At 41.9% G+C, this 14,684-nt stretch overlaps 1 protein-coding gene across 7 annotated transcripts in view; it reads left to right on the forward strand.

The window, feature by feature from the left end:
- The window catches only part of bnc2 (basonuclin 2), a 178,231-nt gene that overhangs the window by 131,143 nt on the left and 32,404 nt on the right, over nucleotides 1–14,684 (forward strand). The window lies entirely within an intron of this gene.

A 14,684-nucleotide genomic window follows, 5' to 3' on the forward strand; every position in this document is an offset into this window, starting at 1 on the left:
AATGAATTAGTTAAGAGCGAGAGAACATGTGCATGTGGTTTTCTGTGTGTATATGTGTGTGTGTGTGTGTGTGTTGTGTGCACATGTGCTTATCTGTATGCGTATATGGTTTAGTGTTCCAAGGGTGTAAGTGGAACAGCATGGTGAGGAGAGGGTGGTTTGTATGTGGAAACAGCTTCTGTGAGTAAAGCGCTCGCAGATCTCTTTCTCCTAAAGAACACACACAGAAATGCAGAACAAATACACACACAGAAATGCACATAATAACAAATTAACACTTATATAATGAACTACAGTTATAGTAAACACTGTTTTCTGGTTTGGAATCACAGTTTAAAATCAATATTTTGTTTGTGCATTTTAAAAACAGAGTAAAAATACATATGTAAAAATATAAATATTTGAAAATCTGGAAAATGAAATATATTTTAGATTTTATAACAATAAACAAATATAATAATAATAATAATAATATATTGTTTTATATTCCTAAATTAAAAACATTTTCTTATTTTTTCAAGTAAAAACATAAGAGCTGTAACCCACGATTATTTTCATTATCAATAACTCTGGTTGAGTATCTTTGTGATTCATTGATAATGGTTTAATCTATGACATGACAAAATAAAAAAAAAAAACAAGAACAAAGGTGACACTTTCAAATGTCTTATTCTATATTAAATTCATATATATATACATATATATATATATATATATATTACAGGCAAGCAGCAAATATTCACATTTGACAATATCAAGATTGTCAGTTGTTTGTTTATTACCTTTCTGTCAATTGACCGTTTCAGCTCTAAAAACTTTCTCATAATTTCATTTTAATAGTTCCCTTTGAAAAAAAGTAACTAAATGGGCCAAATCGGCACTGTGAGAAATCCCTGTATTGAGTAACCATTGGAGCCCTGTGGTTCCCATAGATGTAGCCTAGCTGTGTTTTTATCAGCTGGTTCTAATAGTCAGCTGGTGGGAGCACCGTTGCTCAACCGCTCAGCCTCATGTCACGCTACTGGCTAAATCCTCTAGATCTCCTCAGAAGGGCTTCAAAGGTTCCGCGGCTGCGGAGAAACAGCCAGTCACTTAAGGACAGTAAGTAGTCATTGTACGCCCCTATTAGCCTGTAAGTAGCTATGAAATTCAATCATCTTCCCCGAGCCTCCGGGCAAAGCTTTGTGTCAGGGGTGTATTCCCCACCACTATGCTGTGCTAAATGAGAGCTAAAATGAGTGGAACAGTATTGCAGTTGATAGATAATAAGTTGTCTTTTTGATATTGATGTCGGGGGTGATTATTTGACGATTAATTACTTCACCGTAATCCTAGCAGTCAGCCTTTCAAACGCTTGCTCGCACTGATTTAGAATTTTTTAAAAAAAAGAATAATCATGTTAATTTCTATTTTAATGAGATGTCCACTATTTCTGAATTATGCTCTAATGCAGTTTCTCTTACATTTTACATTTTGTTTGAGGGCTGTGGTTGGCGTACTTAAACATATATTCATCTACCTCTTTTTTTCCACTGCTACTATGTCACAAGAGAAAAGTGTATCTTGTGTGTGTGTGTTCGGTGCATTGTGTTGGGTGTCAGTGTGCATGGGTGTCAGTAATGCGCCAGAGAGCTCAGGACACTGAGCTGACAGAATATACCTGCAGCTCCTCTGATGCCTGACCGCTGAATGTATGCAGTGCAGGAGGAAAGAAAACACACATTTATGTATGTTCTACCAAACACATAGAAAACAAAAATGCAGCTTTTCGTCAGTTCTGCTTCCTTTGTCAGTCTAACACTTTCTCTCTACTCATGACACTAATTTGAAGAAACAATAGGCTGAGTTAGTCAAAATCATGCATTACACCCTCTTCAATATGTCCTCACATTCTCAGTACTATTGTCGAGGGAAGTGAACGCCAGTGTTTGTCGCCTCTGCTGACTCCACCTGCCTCCCAGCTGAGGCAGTGGTCACCCTTCAACACTCTCCAGCCTACTTCTTATCCTCATTTATGATCTTGAGATCTGATTCACAGAGCTCACACATGCGCACACAGGCTCGTACCTGGACAAATGTACAAACTTTGTCCTTAGTTGTGCTCACTGTGATCTTAAAGCTGTAAAGTGCATGTATCTGTGTGTCTTTACGTGCTGCCTCCACTTGGATTGCGCTGAGCTCAGTGCAGGACTGGATCAGCAAGATTCATCTAGTTTGATTCTCTCCCGATGGGAATATCTAGTATATCTCTTATGGCACCCACCTGGCCTTTCTCAGCATACACAGCAGAAGTATTTTCATACACTTACAGAGAGGACATATTGTGGATTAATACACATGGAAGAGACACTCGCGCTTTGTTCATTCACAACAGAAGCATCATTGTTGCATTCATCCTGCTAACTCGCACAATGACACTGACATCAATACATCAATGTCAATGTATTTAGAATAATTATCTTTATTATCACCGATGCAGAATGAACTCATATTCTTTACAGTACAGTAATACTACAAATGCGTTACAGAAGCAATTAATCAGTGTCAACATCTGAGATAAACTTTGCCCTCCTCTGTTCTGCCTGTCATGCACGGCATAACAAAAGTAAATACATTGTAGAAGTGTGACTAAATATGCGTACACTTTGCAATTTACCTTTATAATGGGTTCCTTAAACTGAAGAAATCAATATTATTAAAAGCTCAATGGTTTATCAAGTGGTTGGAATTTTGATTTGTAAAGGAGAGGAATTATACATGACATCAATAACCATTAAAATGAATGATTGTCTTTCTCTCCCTCTCTTGTTTCATCCCTCTATAAATCGTTTGTAGTCTGACCTTCAGTTCACAAACTGCTCCCTTATAGCATTAAAACACACGTACACCAGCAGACTTACACAGTCAGTTGCTATTTTCATATACAAATGTATGCATGCAGGCACATGTGCTCAAACAACCACATATCCATACAGTAACATAATGAGTCTGGATGTTTTTAAGTTCTCAGTAAACACATTCTTGCTGCCAGACAAGCCAAAAGAGCATAACTCCCTGTCATCACATTTTCAAGAGTTTTAGTTTAAAAGTTATTTAATGACCTTTGCAATGTCCCTCACCACTAGCTGGCTTGTGTGCTGTAAAATATTCCACAAGGAGATTGTCCTGAGAACTCACACAGCAAGTTCAGCCAACTTTTAAAGAAAATGGTTATGTTGGTTGGATCAGTTTAGTTAGCAAAGTGAGATTTAAGACCTGCTGTTCTTTTTTTGATTTTTTATCGCAATCCTCTACTGTTTGTTCAAGTTAACCAATTTGTTTTATGTGTAAAATCATAAATATTTCACTGAAAACGTGCCATTATCACAGACAAATGCATACATGTGGTCCACATGAAAATCTAAATATCAAATATGCAAATGTAACGTCAAAACTCATCACAATGATAAAACAAAAACAAACAAGACTAGGTAAAAATTAGTATATGGCTGGACCGTGTATGAAAAGCTACAGGGCTTTTAATTTGAAACGATGGATACAGGAAGTGGCGACACGTGGCGACACCCGGCTGAAGCGAGCGATGAAGTTATACCATTGGTCGGCCTCAGTCAGTCAGTCACTCAGTCACGGACATTCGCGTTTATTGGGCTGTTGCGGTCCAGCCAAAAATAATAAGTAGCAGACAGCTGTTAACTAATAACATAACATTATCTTCAAAATGTCAGCTTTTTCATCTGACTGAAGAACGGTATTTTTCAGAGTATCAAACAGGTTTTAAAAGGGTTGTACAAGTCCAAGACGTCAGAGAAATTTCAACCTTTTGCAGAGGATCTAATCAGAAAACATGAAAATCCCCAAAAATTAAAGCAACACGGTTTTCACCTGACTGTGACGACTGAAAGTTATGTGCGTATCTGTGTGTAATGTTTTGTTTATACCCTTTACACTGTTGTACTTCTCAGCTATTTCTCCTCTATCCCCCTGACTTCAAGTTCAATCCAAGGCAATATGTGAACAACACAGATACATTTATTCATTGCCAGAATTCCTTGCCCTTCACTTTGGCAGGACTTTTACCTCCCCACTCCTCAGCCCTTCATCCTTTTCTCCCTCCCTCCTTCTACTCATCTCTCTCTCCTCTCCCATGGTTGTTTCCAGACGGACCCACGGCCAATGTGCACCAGATGCCCCCCCCCCACCTCCTCCCCCCGCTCCACCCCATCCCGCAGCCTGTCACTGCTCACTTCTCTGTTTGATACAGACAGATGGAATTGCTATCAGTACTGGCTTCTCTCTCTCTCTGTCTCAGCCGCTGTCTCCCACACTCCACACTGTCTATTTTGTCTTCCTCTGTCTTATCCCTTACCAAGTGAAAAATAAGTAGGGAGAGAGAGAGAGAATGAGTGGAAAGAGAATGGGAGAAAGAGAGAGATACAGCCTTTTTGCAGCCAACATATGGGCCGAAGCCCAGGGTTTTCCTGAGCGACATTCTCAGTAATGTTCTGTCCTTGTAGAACATTGGGCTGCCTCCGCTTTTATGAGATGTGGTTTTCCTGACTCCACACGGCTTCCAGGAGACCCAGATGGAACCGCTAACAACCCCCACCACCACCACGCAACCACACACACACACATGCACGCACGCACGCACACACACACATACATACACACACAGTGCACACACAAACAGTCTTAACCCTAATTGCACACACACTTGGAGGAATGCTTATTCAAACTATCAGGCACACACACAGCCACAAAATCACACTCGTCTACCCTCCAACACAGGCTTTGTTTCAGTGGCATAAGCCTGGGCATGAGGGTGTGTTTAAATTATTAATGCACTAAATTATCCTCCTTCAATTTCTAATATTTATCTACTTATTTGGTAAATATATTGTGTGTTTAATGAGCATGAACATTGTAGATAGATATTTTTTTTTGTGTGTGTTAGAGGGCCACAGGGGCGCTATGCTCTTATTTAAAAAAAAACAAAAAACTTGTGACTGTAATGTTGTACATGTGTACTTACACATGTGGAATATGAGATATAATTACATGGATTAGGGTGCAACAGTGTTTGTGTAAGACAGGAAACCATTTCCAGTTGCAGGTGGGTCCTGAGGCCTTAGTAAAGGTACCAATCGGCTTCTCTATAGTGGTTGAGAAAGGTATTTATTGAGTTAGAGTCACATTTCAAAATTTCTGTCTTTTTTTCCCTTCCCTCTCCCTCACTGCACTCCCCCTCTCAGTTTTCTGTCTCTCACTCTGTCAACTGTGAAGGTCACCATATCTCTTGATCCTCGCCTGAGAAACTTCCATTTTAGGTAGTCAGGCTCCGTGCAACAACATTTTTTGGACACAATCCCCTTCTCCAATCTCCTCCATACGGCACACTTGTAACCTCTATTTTCCTCCTGTCCTCCTCTCCTCCTATCCACCCTCCATCACCTCCCAGCGCCTCCCCTTCTCTCAGAACCTGTTTTCTGTTATCACTACTTAATGCCTCACCCTGGGAGATGGACGGGGGAGAAAGCATTCTCCTAAGGTGGAAATTCTTACGTTCATATGGTTATGATTTGGTGGGGAGGTCAGGCTCGATTTTTGCTGGAAGGCTCACGGTTGGCTCTGTGCTGGCCGTGCTGGCCTCCAAGCACTTCAAAGAGGGCCGGTGTACTGAATCAAGGTGATTCTTACCCCCCTGCACACACATACACACACACACACACACACACACACACACACACACACACACACTCACTTGTCCTCCCCAGTGCTCTTAAGGGTGTCTTCTCCCTTCTTATTCTCAATCGCTCACTTCTAAGTAAGATAGAGATAAAAGGATGTGATTTCAGATTAGAGGATCAGTTAGAGAGAGGTAGAACAGCATTATCAGCTAGGCATTAATAACTGAGCTTTTGATAATGTAACACAATTTAGATAAGAAAAAAAAAAAAAAATTACCAACAAGAAATAATGAAATAGCATGAATTAAATGATAATAAACAATCTAAAAATGATCAATTATTTGCACAAAGTGTAAGGCTAGGTTCTTCACTGTCACTTTTCTCACAGCTTGCAAAGCTCACAGCCAGCTCCTTACACAAGTCCTGCCCATGCCAAATCCTCAGTCCCTCGCTTTTGAATCCTGAACCCGAGCCTCAAATGAATTCAAGCTGGAGAAGCAAGGTTATGAGCAGGTTACATTGTATGCAGGAATTTGGGAAATAATTCCCCTTATATTGGATTTGGAAGGTACTCTGAATTTTACCATAGATGTTCGACAAGGCCTCACAAGCCGCTGCAAGGTTGAAATTGAGAAAAAAAAAATGATAATAGTGATAAATAATGACAAGAAACGAGTTTGCCTGTCTGGTTTTATGTACTTGTTGCACCTTTGCACATGCTATCAAGTGGAGGCTGAGAAGAAACTGTTTCCCAGAGGGAGTAAAAATTGTGAAATGATTGTGAATGTTTTTAGATAGTTTTCACAGTGTTTGGATAATATCCAGACTACAGAGACAAGACAGAAGACTATGCTGTAACTGATTGCTGGTGCATGATCATATTCTTGTTTTTGCATGTGTCTGTGTGCACATGATGAATTTGCACATCATGCATTCCCATCTTTGATTCATACTAATCTTTGTCCTTTTTTTACACCATCATTTTTTCTCCACAGTTCTTAGTCCCTTCTTCATTTTTTCCGTTCCATCCATGCTTTGTCATTTTTAGCCCTCCTGCAGCTCAACTCGTCCAATATACTGTAATATCACTGTCGCTTGTGTTGTCCCTTTCTTCTCTGTCATCGGCAGAAAAGGATGTTTTCTCAGCATGTGTACTCTGGTGTTAGCGGTTATGAACTACTGTGCTGTGTTGTCTTATTTATCTTTACATTATTGTTTCAAAGTGAGACCAATGCCACAGCAACGTCTTTCAACACTATGATGTGTTTTTCTCCTCTCCTCTCTCTCTCGCTCAGATACTGAAATCAAACACTCGCTGTGCTTCAACTCTTTTCCATGCCTCGTAAATGTTTAGTATCACCTGGCTTTTTACTAACTGCGCACACACACACACGCACACACACATATACATGCAGTATACATTATTTTTCCTGCTAGTATGCACACTTTAGTCTTTTATTAAGGGACTTGTTCACAAATTAAAAACATAATTTTTGACTTGAATCTCATTACATGCAGAACAGGCCTGTAGTAGCAGTTCATACACTGTGGTCTACGATTATCGATACTGTATCACACAACGTGATTAAGTACCAATACACACTGCAATTTCTCAAGAGAGACTTAAGTAATTACACCACATTTGGAAATCCCTTTAATGCATCCATTACATGCTTGGTGGCCACATGTATATTTCAAAATGTTATTTTAACTTAGGATGGGTGACCCAGTATATATGGTCAAATTTAAAGATCATGAATATTCCATGTCAAAACGTATGGGAGCGAGAGGAATGTGTGTGTATGTGTAGGGGGTGCTCTAATAAAATCTGATTGGGGAGTTAACATGCTGTGCAGGGCAAACATGGGAAGTGAAAATGATATGTTTAACATACATGGTCAGGTCTAGGGGCTCCCATGAGACCCCAGTAAGGGTTTGATCAAACTATGCTCAGCTAGGCTACACACATACACAGAGAGTATATGCGCGCCACCTTCTTACCCATTTCCCTCTCAAATCCCCATGATAAAGCTGACTTCAAAGCCTGGTAGCCAATCCTACAGCTTTATCCGAGATGCTGGTTTGATTCACTGGCTGCATCTCTTCCCATGGCCCCCAGCACACATCCCCTCCATTCACTTCAATCTATATCTGAGAAAAGCAGCTATCTCTGTCCGTGGTGTCTCCAAATCTAAGCAAAGAAAAGGGGCCACCAGTGCTTTTCTCTCCTCTAAGTTCCACTGGCATGTCATAATTACAATAAAAAAGAATATTCTGCCTGTATTAGCGGGGCCTGCTTTCTCCTCATCCCCTCTGAACACCCCGTTCCTCCCTCTACTCCCTGCCTGCTCATGTGATATGCGCTACACTGATCAGCGTAATGGGATCTCTGGTTCTCTCACTGCACATTTGCCTTTCTCTTTTTACCCAGTGTCCATGCCCCGCGAGAATTCCCTCAACAGGTCCTCGCTGCCGCGCTGGCGCTGCTGGAGCTTCCCAGGAGAGGCTCTCATAGTCAGCCATGCACCCTAATTGAAACCGGGGATCTGCCAGCCTGCTTATCAGGAATTTTTATTTACCTCAGCTAGGCTCTGCCCTTTTTACTTTCAAAGAGGGCCATGTTATAATTACCTCCTCAAACAGAATCCCTCTCTTTATGTCGGCATCCCTCGCTCCATATATCCTTTTTCATAAGTTATAATATCCTGTCTCGCCTGCGCCCGAAAGAGGAAATGGCTTCTGAATTCTGAAGTGGCTTTTCAGGGGCAACAGGGTTTTGTTGTTGCAGAGGGAAATTGAATTTTACTTCAAGGTCAGCGACACTAATGACGGTGTGGGAAGGTGTTGATCTCGTGTAGCACTGGTTTGTCTAGCAGCATCCCACTGTATCGATCTGCACGAGAGATTCTGGTCCTGCATTGATTGTCACACTAAATTGTTTGCGAGTGTGGTGGAAGTCACTAGTGTAGTATAAACAGTGATTTGGGACTGTAGACACTCTCAGGGGTCACTACTCGTAGATAGAAAATAAATGAAGGTTTCGCATAAAAAGAATGAATAACAGCTCCAAAAATGAGTATTGCAAACAATGAACAGTGCTGGTTGATGCAGTACATAAAGGTTTTGAACTGCTCCCCCACATTATGACTGATGCTTATTATAGCTGTTGAAAGTATACATACACTGTAAATACCACTTCAAAAAGCCAAAGTATGCCCAGACACTCTCACATCCCTACACAGACTCAAAAATACACCCTCCTATACACACACACACACACATAGAGAATGAAATTTTTAACCAATCACTTTCATGATTCATTGCTGCTTGTATGCAAGATGGTTAGTTATGGGTAGGTGCTTTGCGGTGTGAGTGAATGTGTGTCACTTCCCCCACAAATGGAAACATTTAGACACTGAAGTGTGTCCTGAGGTGAGAGCTGTAGAAGCTCTCACTCATAAAGTAGCGGGGAGGCAGCCTGTGGAGGAAATGAGCTAGGCAGACCAGTGGAGAGAGAGGAGTGTGACACACACTGGAGGACCTCACACACACACACATACACACACAGACACATACATACTAGTTAAGCACACACTGGTGACTGCTGTGGATGTGTTCTGCACCATGTCTATCACTGTCTCGTTTTTTACCAATGTCTCCAGCTGTGTTTGACTTCCTGTATTTCTACTTGATGCTGTGGTGTCATTGGCAAAAGGACAGAGCCAGTACTGTATCTCCATGTTATGTCGTAGTGGTTTAAAGGTTAACTGACCCCGCTGTGAACTGACGCCAGTGCTGAGACACCTGTAGAAGTTCACCACAGAATACAAAATAATGTGGCCAACCCTGGCGATGGTTGTTGAAACATAATGGAGCCTTCTTAGACAACGGCTACACTAAGCCCTCTAAATTTTAAAATGCTGTTTTTGTGGAGTCTGCCCGCAGTGAAACACTGACCAGCAGTCATTCTCAAATTGATGCACTGTAGTGATAAAATCCTTATTTGTCTGACAAAATCAATAAAAATACAGGATGTTAGACAACGGCTCTGCTGTGTTTTTGACTGTATTGACATTTAAAACAATGATTCACAGAGAAAGTTAGTGGTGACAGAAAGTTCTTTATGGCCACAGCCTCCGATGCTCACTGCGCAGCTTATGTCATCGTTTTGCACAAACTCTGTTTTCAACGAACCCACTTAAACACCAAGTTGGCATTTTAACATGTATACAAAAATGCCATTTTAGTTTGGATGGAGGACTGGAGGTTTAGATTTCAGTGGCTCCTTATTTTAAACAGGCAATTCTTTGCGATTTCTAAACAAGTCACAACCTTACCAGCTCACCAGCTTGTTATAAAGCCCACTCTCTCCTCTTTCATTATCCTCTCTCTCTCTCTCTCTCTCTGACGTGTTGTGCATGAGTGCCTTTATTAAGCAGGATGACCTCCTGTCATGCAGGTGTGAGGAGAAGGTGATGACTACCCCCACCCATCCTCACTCTCTTTCTCTACCTCTCTCTCTCTCTAAAGAGAGACACTGCCTCTCCTCTACCAATTGGTCTGGCTTCACTTCACCTCAGACAGGAGAGGAGAGGTGGACAGAAGGGTTGAGGAGCGGGAAAGAGGTGGAGGCGGTGGTTAGGGGGGGAAGTGGAGAGAGTCCTGAAGCCTCTCAGTGTAAAAGCAACGCCATACACTTCACTGAGAAAGACCCAAGAAACTTCAAAGTCAGTTGAATTCCGTTGTAGGTCAGCCTGTTTTTAATGGTGATTAGTATTAGCATGCGTTGCAAGCTTAAAGACATTTTTTGTTTGTTTGTTGTTTTTATTCCCAGCCACGCCAATAAACAATCAGTGCATTAAGTGGCGAGCAAATGGAATCAATTCATCCAGTTTTGCGCAGATGAATGCAGAAAACGAGGCGTGAAGCAGCCGCTCTCTGTGTTTGGAGTGGCTAATTAGGAGCCCATTACAGGGCATCTCAGCATGGTGCAACCCTGATTGTTTAGTAGAATTTCACTAAGGTGAAGGAGAGCGAGAGAGAGAGAAAGAAAAGGGGACTAATAGTAGTAATAAATGAATAAATGGATACCTAACAGACACACACACATACACGCAGCCCTGGTGAAAGCCAGGCCCTGGGCCTCCTACAAAAAGGGCTCTTGTAAAAGTGGGGAAAAAAAAGAAAAATCTCTACCAGCTACATGCATATGCTTGGCTTAGTCCTCTTAAAGACTGTCTTATTAAATGGCTAAGTGGCTGAGTGCTGGGACCACCAAGTGAGCCGTGCTGTCACTGGCACACTGCACTCTGCGGGCTGACTGCCGCAGGCGTAGACAGGATATGATATAGGGTCACCAGAAATGATGGTTTAACACTCGATGATGCATCAGTTCCCAGCACTCACCACTCAGCCTGCCAGTGGCATTTCTAAGACTTTTCTAGTCCTAGATTTTGTTGTAGAAGCTGCAGAGCTAAGTTATAACCTCCCACAACTCTACCTTGAAAGTGAGCCTGTGTGTGTGCATGTGCATGTGTGTGTCAGAAGGCAAAGGCAGTAATCAACAAAGACAACAGGGCCTTCTGAAGAAGGAAGATCAATAGACTGCTACAGGTGAATGACCTCAGTGAGCACAGACACATGCATGCAGGATAACTACACACAAACACACACATTCAGGCGTAGGCACATCTGTGTTGTCTCCACCTAACCTCTGGTTTATTCTGTATGTGTGAGTGCCTGTGTACACTCACACACAACTAAGTATTACTCTCTCTCATCTTCAGGATCTAAGGCTCAGTGCCAACTGGTGCTTTGGTGCCAGGCACTGCCTTATCACCTCCCCGGCATACACGCACACACAAACACACATACTTGCATTCTTACTCACATGTGCACTTTAAACAACCTTGTTGCAAGAGTTTGTGCACAGGCACTCACACATAGTCGTACATGATGATCTACCCTCCACATAAACAAAGATAAGAGCAGGAACGCTCAGCGCAAGGCCCCAAGAGGTACAAAGCTATTACTGGGAGACCACAGTCGCGTGGCTGTGTGTATGTGTGTGCAGTCAAGTTTGTGTTTATGTAGTGCTAGTTGCAGAACAGAGTTCTTTGAACAGCAGCTCAGAGTTTTGTGTGTCACCACCATTTGCCAGTGTTGCAGTATTTACCACTGTTAGCTGCTTAACGGAGATTGGCACTGGTAGCGAGAGGTGTTAAACTCCTCTGACTTCCTGTCAAGATCTTTGCCACCAGCCGTCACAGCATACAGATTCAAAATGATCTGACAATATAATCCCAGCAAGTCACTGAACAATGTGCCAAAGGGGCCTGACAATTTGACAATGACTTTGTCAGCTCCAGTGTCTCACATTAAGCACCAAATCACACCTTTGTCAAACAGCACGGCGTACTTAGGTATGGGGTGCGCCGTCTCCAACTTGATCCCTGACAAAAATCCAGCCCATTGAGGTGACACAGTACAAAGCGTTTTCTCACTTTGCCAAGCTGACAAACCTAATTACCGTGGTAAAATTCCTGGGATCAGTCCTAGATCAAGTCTCCTTAGTACTGTGAGCTACACACCTAATGTCCCCCAGGAAAGAAATTTCTCCGGATTCCATTGATTTCCCAGATTCCCAGGTCTGAACACAGAACATGTCTCAAAGCTTTGTAATTACTCACTGAAATTCCCATAGTGATACCTTTGGGGTTATAGCAGTTATAGGGTAGAAAATATATGTTTTGCCTGTTGAGCGAGGTGCAATGTTATTAGGTATTTATTAGCTAATACCTTTAAAAACCTTAAGGGCGGGTGTTAAAACTTGACTTGCCATTTATAAATGCTTTAAGAGTTTTTTGCAGGTCCGTGTTCTACAAAAAATCTGTCTCTTTTCAACACAGTATGATTTGAAAGCTAAAAATAGACAGTTTCAGGCACTTTTCTCTGGCTGAGAGACAGAAGTTCGCCTTTGTGTACCAGTGGAATGAATTCCACAGCATTATGACCACATCAGTTCCTTCAGCTCTTTGAAATAAACGCAGGACAGAGTCAGGTTTTTTTTCTGTTGTTATCAGAGCGTAAGCCCAGCCACCTTCTCCCTTTATGGGCATGTTTTGCTAATCTTGCTACTGGCCTCTACTTTTTAAGTCGAAACAGGTGTTGCGCTTATAATGCAATCTTGTATTAGTGCAAGCACCTCAGCTCATACTCCTCCGAGGCTGTGTTTTCTTTGCAGATTCCTTTCTTGGCTACAAGGCCTACACCTTGTTTCTTATGAGTTAGAGTCTAGAGTCATTAAAGCTATTTTGATATGGATGTAATTTTAAGATAGACTTGCTAGGGGTCAGATATACTTGCTTTGTCAATACTTTAAAAAGCAATAAAGGATTAATGTGATGGCAAAAAAACACTCAAGACAAAAGTCATGTCCAGTGTGAGTCACAACACATCATTTCTGTTTTTTGCCATCTGCTGTGTGCATGTTAGTAGCAAGTAGGTGACTTTTATAGTCTGCCTTAAAATAAAAGCGATATAAAGTAAAAATCAATCTGGCACAAGACCCAGCAAAGGTTTCTCCTTTGGTCCCCTCAGCCACCCTCCTCTTTTCTTCCATTTTCATGTCTAAGGATAGAGAGATTAAAGGGAGGCCATGTCTCAACCCTGAAGAACTGCCATCACTCAAAGATGAGCAGTGCCAAGCTCCTCTCTCTCTGTTTCTCTCTCTCTGTCTCTCTATCCGTTGGATACACAACATCCCCTGGTGCTCTTTGGCCCTTCTCTTCATCCTCAACCCACTTGCACACACATCACACCCATGATTTACTGTCATACACTCCTGTGTGTGTGCCTGTATGCATGTGTGTGAGTAAATGTGTGTGCACATATGTGCTCTGTGTGCATGGCAGCGGCCACATCAAATACACTAAAGCAGCGCTCCTGTGAGACATTACCCCATCCATTCTCAATCCCCCATAGTGATTCCAATACAGAAAAGTCAACATTTCAAAACCTGAAAAAATTAATAAATAAAACTAAAGGCAGACTACATCTGGCACAATGTCTGTACTTAAGGTTTCCAAGTATGTGTCTGGGGAGGAGATCTGGTGGGACGGAGCCTGAGTCGGCTTGGAAGCAGTAGAAACGGATGTCACACTGGAAATTTATACGGTGCGGTTCAGGGAGCAACGGCTGTAAATTGACAAGTGATGCTTGTGAGCAGCGTTACCCGTCTGTTTCTCTTTCTCTCATCTTCTATCTTTTTCCGCTCATCTTTTCTTCTCCTACCATAGCTGTTACTTCTTACATCTGTGCTCGCCTCGATCATTATTGTTAACGGGTGAGAGATACAAAAACATGCCAGAGGACTAAAAGGGGAAAGGTAGCTCTGCACAGAATCGCAGGGGGAAAATTACTTTTGTTTTGCTATGTGACATGAAATAGTGACAGACAGGAAAAATGTGAAGTACATGTGCAGCCAATAGCTTTAATCTTTGAATAAAAGCAGTGTTTTGCTTGGATGAATGTGACCCTTAAGTCTGTATAAAATCAAGGAAACTGAAATAAAACTCTAATATTATAAATACAGTGTCACCAGCAAAACCTGGAAATGTCTGACACCAGCGATTTGTTTAATTGTGTGCCCTCTCAGGAGCATTGATTTGAATTCCTCTCATTTCTTCCTGCTAAAATGTTTAATATGGCTTAGGCCACAGTGTTGAGGCGGAGTGTGTATGTGCGTGCATCTGTGAACCTGTGTGCACAGCAGCATATGTGAGTATCTGTGCTGTAGTTTGATTGAGTCATTCTACTGTATAAATGTCTCTAATGGCAGCACTCTTTTTAATAATGCAGGATCTTCTTTTCTCTGTCCCTCCTCCCCATTCCCATCACATCATGTTTGGAGTGACAACCATATGAGCCACCATTCCAGAGCCACTTCTGTCTGCTGTATGTCACCTCTCAGACACAGAGAGAAAGGGAAACCCGTGG

This window comes from Thunnus maccoyii, chromosome 2 (assembly GCF_910596095.1).
Source record: "Thunnus maccoyii chromosome 2, fThuMac1.1, whole genome shotgun sequence".
NCBI lineage: Eukaryota > Metazoa > Chordata > Actinopteri > Scombriformes > Scombridae > Thunnus > Thunnus maccoyii.